Here is a 13,437-nt window from a genome sequence, read left to right on the forward strand (position 1 = left end):
CAAAACTGCCATCAGGCTATAACAATTTTACCTGCATTTGCTTGCAACTGGGCCTGTTCAACACTAGCCTACGAATGTTTACTGTAAGTTTATTGCCAGTGGGTCATTGTTCTGTATGTTTGTATGATAACTGCATCAGGATTTACCCACCATACCTGTATCTTATTTAACCATGCGTGACTTTCCTACCTGCAACAGCGCCTCCTTGCCCATTAGTTGTATGTTCATTTTATAAATGAACCAAATAAATAAATAAATACATAATTTAATCTCACTGCACATTGCCTAAAACACTGTGAGTTCTCAAAGCCTGCACTATTTCATACATAACAATACCACTGTCAAAATAGATCAAAATCAGTTTGGAATTGCTGAACGTCTTTGTGTGATGTGTTGCAAGCGTTTTAAAGTATAGAGTTGCCGTGCCCAAATGCTGTGGCCTTCAGCCATGGCTAGTGGTCTGGTAGTGTTGACCATAGGCCATGGCCACTGGCTATGTGCGGAAAATATCTGCAGAATAACAAAACCTTTGAAATTCAAGGAAACAACTTTAGTTGCAGGGATGTTAAGGTGAGAAATGAATGCAACTGTTACGCTCCCCTGGTTCCCACGGGGGCGTCGACCGGAACGGGGCCGCTGTTGTTTCCACCAGCGTGACGTGTAGCGCCGAGATGACTGACTGGACTGGCCCGCTCAGCCTAGTTTGTCTGGCTCGCAGGAATATTCTTCTGCAAAGGAGAAGAGGAATTAACCACCCGTGGAATTGAGTGTCAACCCACCTTCCCCACTCCCGTTGTCTTCCCACAGATCACTCTTGATGTCCCCTCCTTAGTCTCACCTGATGGTTTGGAAGGATGAGCTCTCCATCCTGCGTCAACCGCAGGGGCGCGTTGATGACCAGTTACTTCACTGGCGTAGAGGAATTGGTGAGTTCCAGTATTGACTCTAAAGTCCAATTGTTCATAAGAGTTCAAATGTCTGATCTTCACTCTGTCCGATTCCTTGCAGGTTGCCGATTAATCCACTCGAAGATTTCCAAATGGCAACTGGTAAGATTCAGGTAAGTCTATTGTGGTTTTTCCCTTAGGGGCCAGGGTACGGCGATGAAGCAGAGTTGACTGCGCCGACCCGAGAGGAGCTGAGTACCCCTCGTGGTAAATCAGGTAAGTCCTTGGGAGTAGCTTCTATAGCCTTAGCGAGTCCCCTTGCTCACCTTGCTGTCTTTGTCTCCTTAGGTGTCGGAGGGTGGCCGCGAGATGGAGAGAGCGTGATGGAATGCTGAAGTACCACCAAGCAGGTGAGTTCAGCGTGGCGCCGTAGGAATGTGAAGCGATGCTTCAGAGACTTCTGTCTTTCAGCTCTGTGGCGAAATGGATCAGGATTCAGGTAAGGATTAAAGTTAAAACTCCTGTTCTAACCTTTATCCTTCTTTTCTTCTTGTTTCAGGAGTCCCAGGACTGAAGCGGGCATGGCTGAAGACTGGAGCTGCTGAAAACACGGTGAGCGTTACGCTGCAGCAAGCAGAATAACGCGAAGCACGTGTGGCTGTCCGGGCGTGGTTTAAATAGCCTTGGAAGAAGATCCAGGCAAGTATTCTTCCACAGCCCCACCCAAGTAACAAAATAGTCCCTTCAGTAAAATAGTCCCTCCTAAGTCTCATTTGGCTTGAGTCTTCATGCAGCATGGTCTGCCTCAGGTGAGTATGCAGCATGGTCTGCTTCAGGTAAGTTATCAATAATGAGCCTGGCGCCCATGGCACCAGGACTGACTTTATCTTTATGAGCCTGGCGCCATAGGCGCCAGGACTGCACCCAAACAGCCCCTAACTGGGGCTTTTGGGCATGCTCCAAGTGGCATGATGCCTGCTTCCGGGGCTGCTGGGCCTGGTCTGGTCTTCTGGGGGCAGGCATCATGACAGCACTCCCCCTCAAGGCACCTCCTAAAGTCGTTCTCCCCCTTGACCGTGGTTTGTCTGGAAATTCCCGATGGAACCTCTTCACTAAACGAGGTGCATGCACGTGGTCACTAGGTTCCCAAGACCTTTCCTGTGGACCAAAACCTTTCCAGTCAATTAGGTAAAAGAGTTTTGATCTCACTCTTTTTGAGTCCAAAATATTCTTGACTTCGAACTCGGGCTCCCCGTCTATGAGGATAGGTTCAGGTGGAGTGGTTAGCCTAGTTCCTGGTTGCACTGGCTTCAAAAGAGACACGTGGAAGTTCACATATGAGCAGGTAGGTCCAACTTGACGGCCACTGGGTTAATAATTGCCTTGACAGAAAAAGGTCCCAAATACCTGGGGTTAAAGGTCCGAGTCCCCTTGAGTGGTAAGTGCTTAGTGGCTAACCATACTTGGTCCCCTATTTGGTATTCAGAAGCTTCACTTCTGTGCTGATCCGCATCCTTTTTGTATTTTTCCTTAGCCTTTTGCAAATGGATGGTTGCTTCTTTAAAGGCTTGTGTAATAACAGCGTGGAGATGGTCCACTGCGGGCATCTCTAAATGCTGGGTTGAGTCCAAATCCGAGGTTCGAGGATGGTGCCCATGAATGGTAAAAAAAGTACTTTGTCCAGTTCCTGAGTGTACGGAATTATTGTACGCATACTCTGCGATCCACAGAGTGTCTTTCCAATTCCCCTCAGACTGATGTAGCATACAACGGAGGTACTGTTCAAGAGTCTGGTTGGTCCTCTCCGTTTGACCGTCGGTCTGAGGGTGGTGACTGATCGAAAGCCTAACATCAATTTGTGCCAGTTGGCAGCATTTCCTCCAAAAATGTGAAATGAATTGACTGCCCCGATCTGAAATTAACACTGAAGGAAAGCCATGCAGGCGGACAACATTTTCAAGGAATTCCTTGGCCAGGATTGAGGCTGAAGGTATCCCTTTAAAGGAATGAAGTGGGCCATTTTAGAAAAAAGGTCTACAATAACTAGAATGGTATTGTAACCTTGGTACGGGGTCAAATCCGTGATAAAGTCTAATGACAAGGTATGCCAAGGGGTAGGTGGTATGTCTAATGGTTGCAATAATCCAGCAGGTTTTTTCTTTTGCCCTTTATTTTGTGCGCAAATACCACAAGACATGACAAATGACTTGACATCCTTTCGCCAGGTGGGCCATCAAAATTGCTTCCTAATTTTAGCTTCGGTTTTTGCAATACCCGGATGCCCTTCTATTAAGGTGTCATGGTAATGGGAAATGACAAGTTCCTGTAGTTCTTTTTGCGGTAAAAATAACCGGCCTTGGTAATAAGGTAAATCATCGATGACAGAGTACTCTGGACGTTTCTTTGCCCAGTCTTATAGGGCAACGGAGTCAAAGAGTTGGTGGATCTTGTTTTGAATGTCCTCCAGTGTCTGTATGGATGTCAGGCCAAGGATTCTCTGTTCCGGAATTATGGGTACGGGTTCTAAAGTTATTTCTGCTTTTCCCATTCCAATCCGGGACAAGGCGTCTGCTTTACCATTCTTACAACCTGGTCGATAGGTTATTACAAAATCAAACTCGGCGAAGAACAATGCCCAACGGAGTTGGCGCGAAGATTGGGCTTTCGCTGTCTTTAGGTATTGAAAGTTGCGGTGATCGGTGATGACCGTGATGGTATGTCTGGCACCCAGTAGATAATGCCGCCAAGCCTTGAAGGCGGACTTGATGGCCAGCAGCTCCTTGTCGGTTATGGCATAGTTTAATTTGGGGGCTGAAAATTTTCTTGACCAAAACGCCACTGGGTGAAGCTGGTTAGTTTCGGGATCCTTTTGGGAAAGGACTGCTCCCATGGCTGAACTGGATGCATCTGTTTCCACTATGTAGGGAAGCTCGGGCGCGGGTGTCTTAATATGGGAGCAGATGTGAATTTAGCTTTTAACTCTTAGAAGGCGTTCTCGCCTTCCTTTGTCCACGCAAAGCGTCTGTTTTTTCGCAATAGCGTCGTAATGGGATGTACAATGTGCGAGAAGTCTGGGATAAACCTGCGGTAGAAATTGTCAAAGCCAAGCATGCTTTGAACTCCTTTGATTGAACTTGGCGAAGGCCAATTAAGAATGGCATCCACTTTTCGTGTATCCATCTGGATTCCTCTCGGGGTCAGAATAAATCCAAGGAATTCCACTTCCGTAGTGTGGAAGATGCACTTTTCCAGTTTAGCATATAATTTATGCTGGCGTAACTTCTCTAGGACTGCTCGGACGTTTTTCACATGCTCAGATTCTGATAAAGAGTATACTAAAATGTCGTCGATGTAAACGACCACACAAACGTCGATAAGCTCTCGGAGGACATCGTTCATGAAGAACTAGAAGGCTGCTGGTGCATTGCATAGTCCAAAGGGCATCACCTGGTACTCAAATAGTCTGTACTTAGTGCGAAAAACAGTCTTCCATTCGTCACCCTCTTTGACACGTACCAGATGATATGCCCCCCGAAGGTCTAGTTTTGTGTATATACAAGCGTCCTTCACCTGGTCTAGTAGTTCTGGGATCAAAGGCAGTGGGTATCGATTCTTGATGGTTATCTGATTCAGTGCGCGGTAGTCTATACATGTTCCAAGGTCGCCTTCCTTTTTCGGTACGAAGAACAAAGCTGAAGATGCAGGGAACTTGGACGGGCGAATGAAGCCATTAGCAAGGTACTGGCTTAGGTACTGGCGCAAATTGAGATTTTTGGGTTCCGTAAGGGCATAGATTCTGCTGCAAGGTGGTTGTGCTCCAGGTACAAGATCTATTTGACAATCATACGATCTGTGAGGTGGTAAGGTGTTTGCCTGTTCCTTTTGGAAGACATCCTGAAAGTCTTGGTATTCAAGAGGTAATTGGATGGCTACTGGAATTACTGGGGCCAGGACTGAGTTTTGAGTTTTCCTTGGGTAGCAGGTGTGAGCACATTCTGGGAAGGTTAGTCTCTTCTCTTGCCAATCAATACAGGGATTATGTTTTTTTCAACCAAGGTATCCCCAGTATCAGCTGAAACTGTGGGGCCTTGATTAAGTCAAACACCATAGCCTCTCGATGCCCATCTTGACTCAGCAATGTCATCTCTGCAGTGGAATGAGTTACGGGTCCAGAGGCAATTTTCGTTCCATCTACAGTGGTGACAACATCGGCCGTGGTCTTGCGGGTGAGAGATAGATTCATCCTGGTAGCCGATTCCCAGTCCAAGTAATTTCCTATGGCTCCACTGTCTACGTACGCCTTTACCGCGTGCATGCGTGATGGCTGCTCTGGATCTACAAGTACCATGGGTATGGTGAAATGCGAGGTCAGAGTGTCCTTCTTTAAGCTCGGCAAGCGGACCTCTACGCTTGCCGGGCGTGGTCATTTCCCGAGTCAGATTTCACATGGTTTTCGTCTGCTGCTCCTATAACTTTCTTGGGTGGTTTTACAGGGCAGTTCGGAAGAAAATGACCAGTAGTTCCGCAATATAAACATAATTGCAGTTGCCGTCTTCTATCTCTTTCCTTCTGGGTTAAGGATCCTTTAACCCCCCCGATTTGCATAGGTTCTGAGACATCTACTCCCTTGGAGCTTACGTGGGTTTTAACCAACACCCTGTTCTCAAACTTGGTTCGGTCAGCCTTCCTGGTTTGAAGTCTGTGATCGAGCTGGACCACTAGATCTATATATTCAGCACAGTCTTGAGGCGGGTTCACGATTTGGGCCAAAAAATCTTTGAGTTCTCCCCGAAGTCCTCGATGGAATAATGTGATTCGCTTGGCTTCAGGCCATTCGGTTTCCACTACTAATCTATTGAAAGTTGCAATGTAAGATAAAAGATCCTGGTTACCTTGACGTAGGGATAAAAGTTTGTTGTCCAAAGCCTGTCCTCGGGAGTGTTGGGCGAATAGTCTTTCCATGCTTGTTCGAAAACCCTGGAAATCTCGAAGAATCGGGTCATCCTGGTTAACTAGTGGAATGGACCAATCCGCCGCACTGCCGCTGAGATATGACAGTACAAAGGCTACCTTGGCCTGATCGTTTGGGAAAGCTCCAGGTCTACATAAAAAGTGCAAGCAGTATTGACTCATGAAGGTTGCAAACCCTTTTGGGTCTCCGGCAAAGCGTTCAGGCAGAGCCAAAGGAACGGCTCCAGGTAAATTTATCTGCACCGGGTTACTCGATGGTACAGGAGCTGGACTTGCCCCAAGTCCTGGTAGAGGTGTTTGTCCAGCCTGGCTCCGTAATAGTTGTCTGGCCAATTCATCAGTTCGTTCTTTTGACACTATAAGTTCCCTCCTGAGGGCATTGGTTTCTTGGCGGGCGGAATGCACTTCGGCCCTTAATTCCCCTAATAATTGGGCCAACTGATCAGTTTCCGAGGTCTCCATGACGCCCAGGTGGGTATTTGTGGGTAGGCTTCGCGTTCTGTTACGCTCACCTGGTTCCCACGGGGGCGTCGACCGGAACTGGGCCGCTGTTGTTTCCACCAGCGTGACGTGTAGCGCCGAGATGACTGACTGGACTGGCCCGCTCAGCCTAGTTTGTCTGGCTCGCAGGAATATTCTTCTGCAAAGGAGAAGAGGAATTAACCACCCGTGGAATTGAGTGTCAACCCACCTTCCCCACTCCCGTTGTCTTCCCACAGATCACTCTTGATGTCCCCTCCTTAGTCTCACCTGATGGTTTGGAAGGATGAGCTCTCCATCCTGCGTCAACCGCAGGGGCGCGTTGATGACCAGTTACTTCACTGGCATAGAGGAATTGGTGAGTTCCAGTATTGACTCTAAAGTCCAATTGTTCATAAGAGTTCAAATGTCTGATCTTCACTCTGTCCGATTCCTTGCAGGTTGCCGATTAATCCACTCGAAGATTTCCAAATGGCAACTGGTAAGATTCAGGTAAGTCTATTGTGGTTTTCCCCTTAGGGGCCGGGGTACGGCGATGAAGCAGAGTTGACTGCGCCGACCCGAGATGAGCTGAGTACCCCCCGTGGTAAATCAGGTAAGTCCTTGGGAGTAGCTTGTATAGCCTTAGAGAGTCCCCTTGATCACCTTGCTGTCTTTGTCTCCTTAGGTGTCGGAGGGCGGCCGCGAGATGGAGAGAGCGTGATGGAATGCTGAAGTACCGCCAAGCAGGTGAGTTCAGCGCGGCGCCGTAGGAATGCGAAGCAATGCTTCAGAGACTTCTGTCTTTCAGCTCCGTGGCGAAATGGATCAGGATTCAGGTAAGGATTAAAGTTAAAACTCCTGTTCTAACCTTTATCCTTCTTTTCTTCTTGTTTCAGGAGTCCCAGGACTGAAGCGGGCATGGCTGAAGACTGGAGCTGCTGAAAACACGGTGAGCGTTACGCTGCAGCAAGCAGAATAACGCGAAGCACGTGTGGCTGTCCGGGCGTGGTTTAAATATCCTTGGAAGAAGATCCAGGCAAGTAGTCTTCCACAGCCCCACCCAAGTAACAAAATAGTCCCTTCAGTAAAATAGTCCCTCCTAAGCCTCATTTGGCTTGAGTCTTAATGCAGCATGCTCTGCCTCAGGTGAGTATGCAGCATGATCTGCTTCAGGTAAGTTATCAATAATGAGCCTGGCGCCCATGGAACCAGGACTGATTTTATCTTTATGAGCCTGGCGCCATAGGCGCCAGGACTGCACCCAAACAGCCCCTAACTGGGGCTTTTGGGCATGCTCCAAGTGGCATGATGCCTGCTTCCGGGGCTGCTGGGCCTGGTCTTCCGGGGGCAGGCATCATGACAGCAACAAAATCCCTAAAGCCACCTTAACTTTGCACCCACTGTTGTGCAGCCTATGACCACAAAAATGACACCACAAATCACAGCACTGATGACATCACTAATTACATGTTGTAGGAGAACACGGATAACATCACAAATTACATCACTGATGACATCACTGGTGACAACACTAATTACATTGTACATAACAGATTACATCAATAATGTCATTAGAAATACCATGATTAATAAGTTAGCTCATAAAAGCTTTGATTTTCTTAATAACAATTTAGGCCATCCACTTGGCTATGATGAAGGATGTGATCACTGGGCATCACCAAACACAACATAATAGCTACTGGTCAGTTACTGTTGCAAAATACCAAGGTCCATGGTTAAAAGCCATGCATAGTGGCCCGTCACTGTTTTAAGATGTACAATGGGCAACATTGAAAGCTGTAGTCAGTGGCCATAGCTAGTTACCATTAATACGTTAGAATATACAGTCGGCATGGCCAAAGGCTGTGGCCACTGGCAAGTATTGTGTTGAAGACCATGGCCAGTGGCTGGCAAGTGTATATAATATACAGTGGGCACGGCCGAAAGCCATAGAGGGGGGCTGGTTAGTGGTGTATAATACACAGTGGCACATCCGAAGTCCATCGCTCATGGCATGTTAGTATTTTAAAATATACAGTGGACATGGCCAAAAGATGTACAAACTGATCGTGGTCAAAGGTCATGGCTAGTGGCCCATTTATATACTAGAATATACACTGGGCAGAGTCAAAGATTGTGGCCACTGGCCAGTATTGTGCAAAAGCCCATGGCTAGTGGCTGATTAGTGTATATAATATGCAGTGGAAACAGCTGAAAGCTGTAGCCACTGGTAAAGGCCAAAGTGTATGGTTGGTGGCCTGTTTTAAAATATCCAGTGCACATGGGTGAAGACTGTGGCCAGTGTCCATGACTGAAGGCCATGATTAGTACCCATTAATGTGTTAAAATATATTTGGCCAAGCACACTAACCATGGCTGAAGGCCATCCTTAGTGCCGGCCATTGTTGTAATGTAATTAGTGATGTCATCAGTAATGTGATCTGTGATGTCATTTTTGCAGTCATAGACTGCGTAACAGGGGGCGCTTAATGTGCTTGTAGCTGAATTTCAGGGGTTCTGTTGCATTAAGGTCTCATCGTAACGTCCATGCAACAAAAGTTTTTTCATTGAATATATTACACGGCCACTACCGTGGTCGTGTAGTTATGGTTAAATTGCTGTTTCCATAGGAAGAACACTTTTTGGCCGGCTTTTAACTCCGCTCCCCCTGTACGAATCCTCACCAACCTTTGCAAAAAAAGTATATGGCCCACTCTGAATTTTTTTGCAAACTTTGGTGAGGTTTGGTCCGGGGGGGCAAAGTTATAGGGGGGGTCCCAAAACTTCTTCTTGTTTTCCCATAGACTGAATGGGGGAAAAATGTTGTGCACGGCTACAGAGGAAACCGCTGGACGGATTTTCACCAAATTTGCAGCAGGAGCAGCGGGTTGGTCCCGAAAGCGTGCTTTTGTAAATTTGGTGAAAATCCGTCCAGTAGTTTTCTTTAAAACGATCAAAAAGTAGGTCTCAAAAAATTTGTGATATCTATGTCCGCTCCACGGAGAGACTTCCCTGTTCGCTCCACGGGCAGGACACTGATTGGCTAATGGGCTCGCATCATGTCCGTGGACACGCGACATGTTCGTCGATTGGCTGGAGTGAGGGGTGATGTGCATCAGATTGTTCCGATGCGCCCGCCATCTTGGATCCGCCGACAGCGCGGCGGCGAACAGAAGCGAAATGCAGATTTGGGGAGTGTTTTGGTGTGCAGGAGTGCTTGGGGAGGTTTAGGGAGGAAGAGATGGGTGATATACTGTATTTGTTTAGGTGGCAGGTGTACTAATGTATTAGCCATGCCCGCGCTGTCCGGGATGTTCGTAATTACTGAAAATGAGGGGTGTTCTAAGGATAGTATTCCTGTCCGTGCTGTGCGCAGGCACGTTGAAACTGTTCTAAAGACACATGTTTTGTCAGTGGACTTTAAATTGAGTATGTGCCGCAGTTAAAGTTTTTCAATCTATGGGTGTCATACTGAGTTATAAGTTACCATGGTTGTGATATGCTGTGGTGGTTGTGGCCAGGGCCTAGAGTCTTGGGTGCATGGCCATAGGCCGTAGGCTGTAGGCCATACACTCAAGACTCTAGGCCCTGGCCACAACCACCACAGCATATCACACCTAAAGCTCACACCCATGGAATTGAATATCTATTAGATGGTTGTGGGCAGGGCCTAGAGTCTTGGGTGCAAATTGAATATATGCTGCAGTTAAAATGTTTCATTCTATGAGTGTGATAGTAAGTTGTAAGCCACCATGGGTGTGATATGCTGCGGTGGTTGTGGCCAGGGCCTAGAGTCTTGGGTGCATGGCCGCAGGCCGTAGGCCGTAGGCCATATACCCAAGACTCTAGGCCTTGGTCACAACCACCGCAGCATATCACACCCATAGATACACCCATAGAATCGAATATATATCAGGTGGTTATTGGCAGGGCTAGAGTCTTGGGTGCATGGCCAAAGGCCATGCACCCAAGACCAAATTTATAAGTACTGAAGTTATAAGCTGCAATGGGTGTGATATGCTGAGTTGGTTGTGGCTAGGACCTAGAGTTTAGGGTGCATGGCCAAAGGCCATGCACCCAAGACCAAAGTTATAAGCACTGAAGTTATAAGCCACCATGGGTTTCATATAGTGTGCTGGTTGTGGGCAGGACGTAGAGTCTTGGGTGCATGGCTTAAGGCCATGCACCCAAGATCAAAGTTATAAGTACTAAAGTTATAAGGTAGTATGGGGGTGATATGGTGCAGTGGTTGTGGTTGTGATATGCTGCGGTGGTTGTAGCCAAGGCTTATAATCTTGGGTGCATGGCCGCAGGCAGTAGGCTGTAGGCTATACACCCAAGACTCTAGGCCCTGACCAAATCCACTGCACCATATCACACCCATAGATCACACCTATAAATTTGAATATCTCTCAAATGTTTGAAATTATACTTACTGTTTCATTTATTGAGATTCGATATATTTTTTACATGAGTTTGTTACCTGGAGGAAATATTCTTTTTCAATTTCTGTGATAAAATAAAAGAGCATGTTAGGGTATGTATTCTATAAAGACTTATTACATTGCGTAATAGACATTTCAGCTTTTTTTTGGACCCTCATATTTGGTTGTCAAACCAGTGTACTGTGCATTTTGCTCAGTTTCTCTGTTTGTTTTTCAAATCATTGGGTCTGTGGGAAAAAAAATCCTTGTCAGATAAAAAAAAACCTTTTTTTGTTATGCTACAGTCTGTTTGTTTCCTTTCAGTGTTCGCTTGTTGTTTCTGGTTAATGTTCTATCTGTTGGATTGTTGCAGATTTCTGACACATTGGTAGACACATTGGTAGTGTCATACCATGTATGTCCAGTTTGTCTGTGGAGCAAATTTCAATTATTGGTTGCATTTCTTTTTTTAACATTATTTAATTGAATTTGGAACAGCTTACAAGAGTTGGCATTAAGGCCATACAATTGACATTTTTGTGCGCTAATTGTTCCATAACATCACTAGCACATGAGTTACCGTCATAACGTGCATGGATGTGCCGGGTTTTTAATATTGTTTGTGCTTCTTGAGATAGTACACCAACTCTAATACTTTTTAAAATATTGGCGTAGGTGGGGTCTGCAGATTGGCGCATCTTTTCTGTTAATTCTTTGTATTGGAAATGTTGCCAAAGGTTGACTTTTCCTATGCTGCCAACAGTTTTACGGCAGAGTTTGTGTAGTAAGGTTTTAAAAATAGGTTCACCTTTCACTGGTGTCAATTGAAGAAGATCTCCGAAAACAATAATGTGTTTTCCTCCAAAGAGTTCTTCGTAGTTTGTTTTAAATACTTCCTGCAATCTGAGGTGAATCAAAGCCAACATTAAGTTGGAGACCATGCTCACTTCATCTATTAGTAGCATTTTCATTTGTTTTAATACTCTGCGTAGTTCCATTGCAGCTTCTGTAGAAAGTTTGTAATAGTCTAATTTGTTTTGGTGTTCTACTGGAAGGAGTAGTAATCGGTGTAAAGTGACACCGCCTATGTTGTAGGCAGCTAAACCTGTGGGGGCAGTTACAGCTGACAGTTTGTTGTTTGTCAATTGTTGAAGGAACTTGCTGATGATTTTGATTAAGAATGTTTTGCCTGAACCAGCTTCACCACTGACGTATAGCAGTATAGGTTTGTAATTTTGGTAGGTACATTCTTTATTTTCATGTTGTACACCATGTGCAATTTCTTTTGTTACTTCTTCAAAAATGGTGCGCTGGTCTTTGTTAAGTTTTGATTGTAGTACAGTTAAGTCTTCTGTATCTTCTTCATAGTGACACATGGTGTTTTCTACTTCTGTCATAGCTAATTCTGCCTCATTTGCTATTAGTGGCTGTACCAGTGGTTCTTGGCTTCCTGTTAGAGAAGGTTGACTACTGTCGGAAGTGTACTTATCTAGTTGGGCCTGGAGTTCTTCTACGTGTTGCTTTGCATTTTGCAACATTGTTTTGTACTGCATAAAGTTCACATTGTCGATAGTGCTTTCATTTGCTTTGAAAGCGTCTTCATAGCAGTCATAGTTATCTAGTATCTCTTCTTCTTTTCTCCGTGGTTTAAAAAGTTGTAGCAGGGACATGTAATATAGTTCTTTCTGTTGAGGAGTTTTAAATGACAATTTGATATGATTAATTAAGCTTCGTTTGGTAAGTTTCACTAAGCTGCCTTCACAATCTGTCACTCTATATCTACCTTTGTTTTCATCGGGTTTTATATTATTTTTGTATGCAAAGTTTTGGGCTATGTGGTATAGACAAATGTTTTCCAAAGTGGTAATCCTGTTCGGGTAGAATGTGTCCAGTAAATTGTTTTTCAAAATGTCTTGGCTGTTGGGATCATTTTTGGTTATTCTTTCTATGTCGTCATATGATTTGAGAACTCTTTTTCTAGATTTAGCAGGACCAAGACTTAGCCATACTATATTTTCAGATTTTCCATACAAAGCAGTACCGGTTAAACAATCTGCAGCTTCGTAGGTGCCACATTCTCTATGAGAGAGCATTTTTATGCCTAAAATGTACAATTTCTGAGATAGTGTTTTGTCTGATGATAGGTCATTCCAGTGGTCTTGAAGCTCTGTTTTTTTTTGCTTTTGTTAAGTGGGCTGTAACATATCGTGCAACTTCAGTGGAATTGTCTGCAATCTACTGCACATCTATGTTTGCATTCCATAAGAGGGCAGTGATTGCATTGTAATCATTGATATATTTTGATTCTTCTGTTCTTTTAATGTAATACGTGTTCTTAGGTGATTTACCCTTAACACTATGTCTAATTGAAGACATGAAGTTATTCACTTCACCTGTTTCTGTTACTGTTCTAGGGAAACCAAAGCGGCATTTGGTGTAGTATTTCCCTTTGTTTTTGTATTTGCGATGACAATATTTGCCACATTTGTGTCTTTGAAATTGTACAATTTGTGCATGAAGGTCACTATGTCTCGTTTGTGAAGTGATTTCACAAGTTACATATTTTTGGATGAACTGCAAAACAGAGGCATCACTGTCCTGACCAAATTTAGGAGCATCTTTAATCCATAAAAGCATGTGGATATGTGGTGCGCCTCTGGCTTGGTATTCTTTTCTCCAAAAGAAGTGTTGCA

Source organism: Ambystoma mexicanum, chromosome 9, assembly GCF_040938575.1.
Source record: "Ambystoma mexicanum isolate Mex_15411 chromosome 9, UKY_AmexF1_1, whole genome shotgun sequence".
Classification (NCBI taxonomy): Eukaryota; Metazoa; Chordata; class Amphibia; order Caudata; family Ambystomatidae; genus Ambystoma; species Ambystoma mexicanum.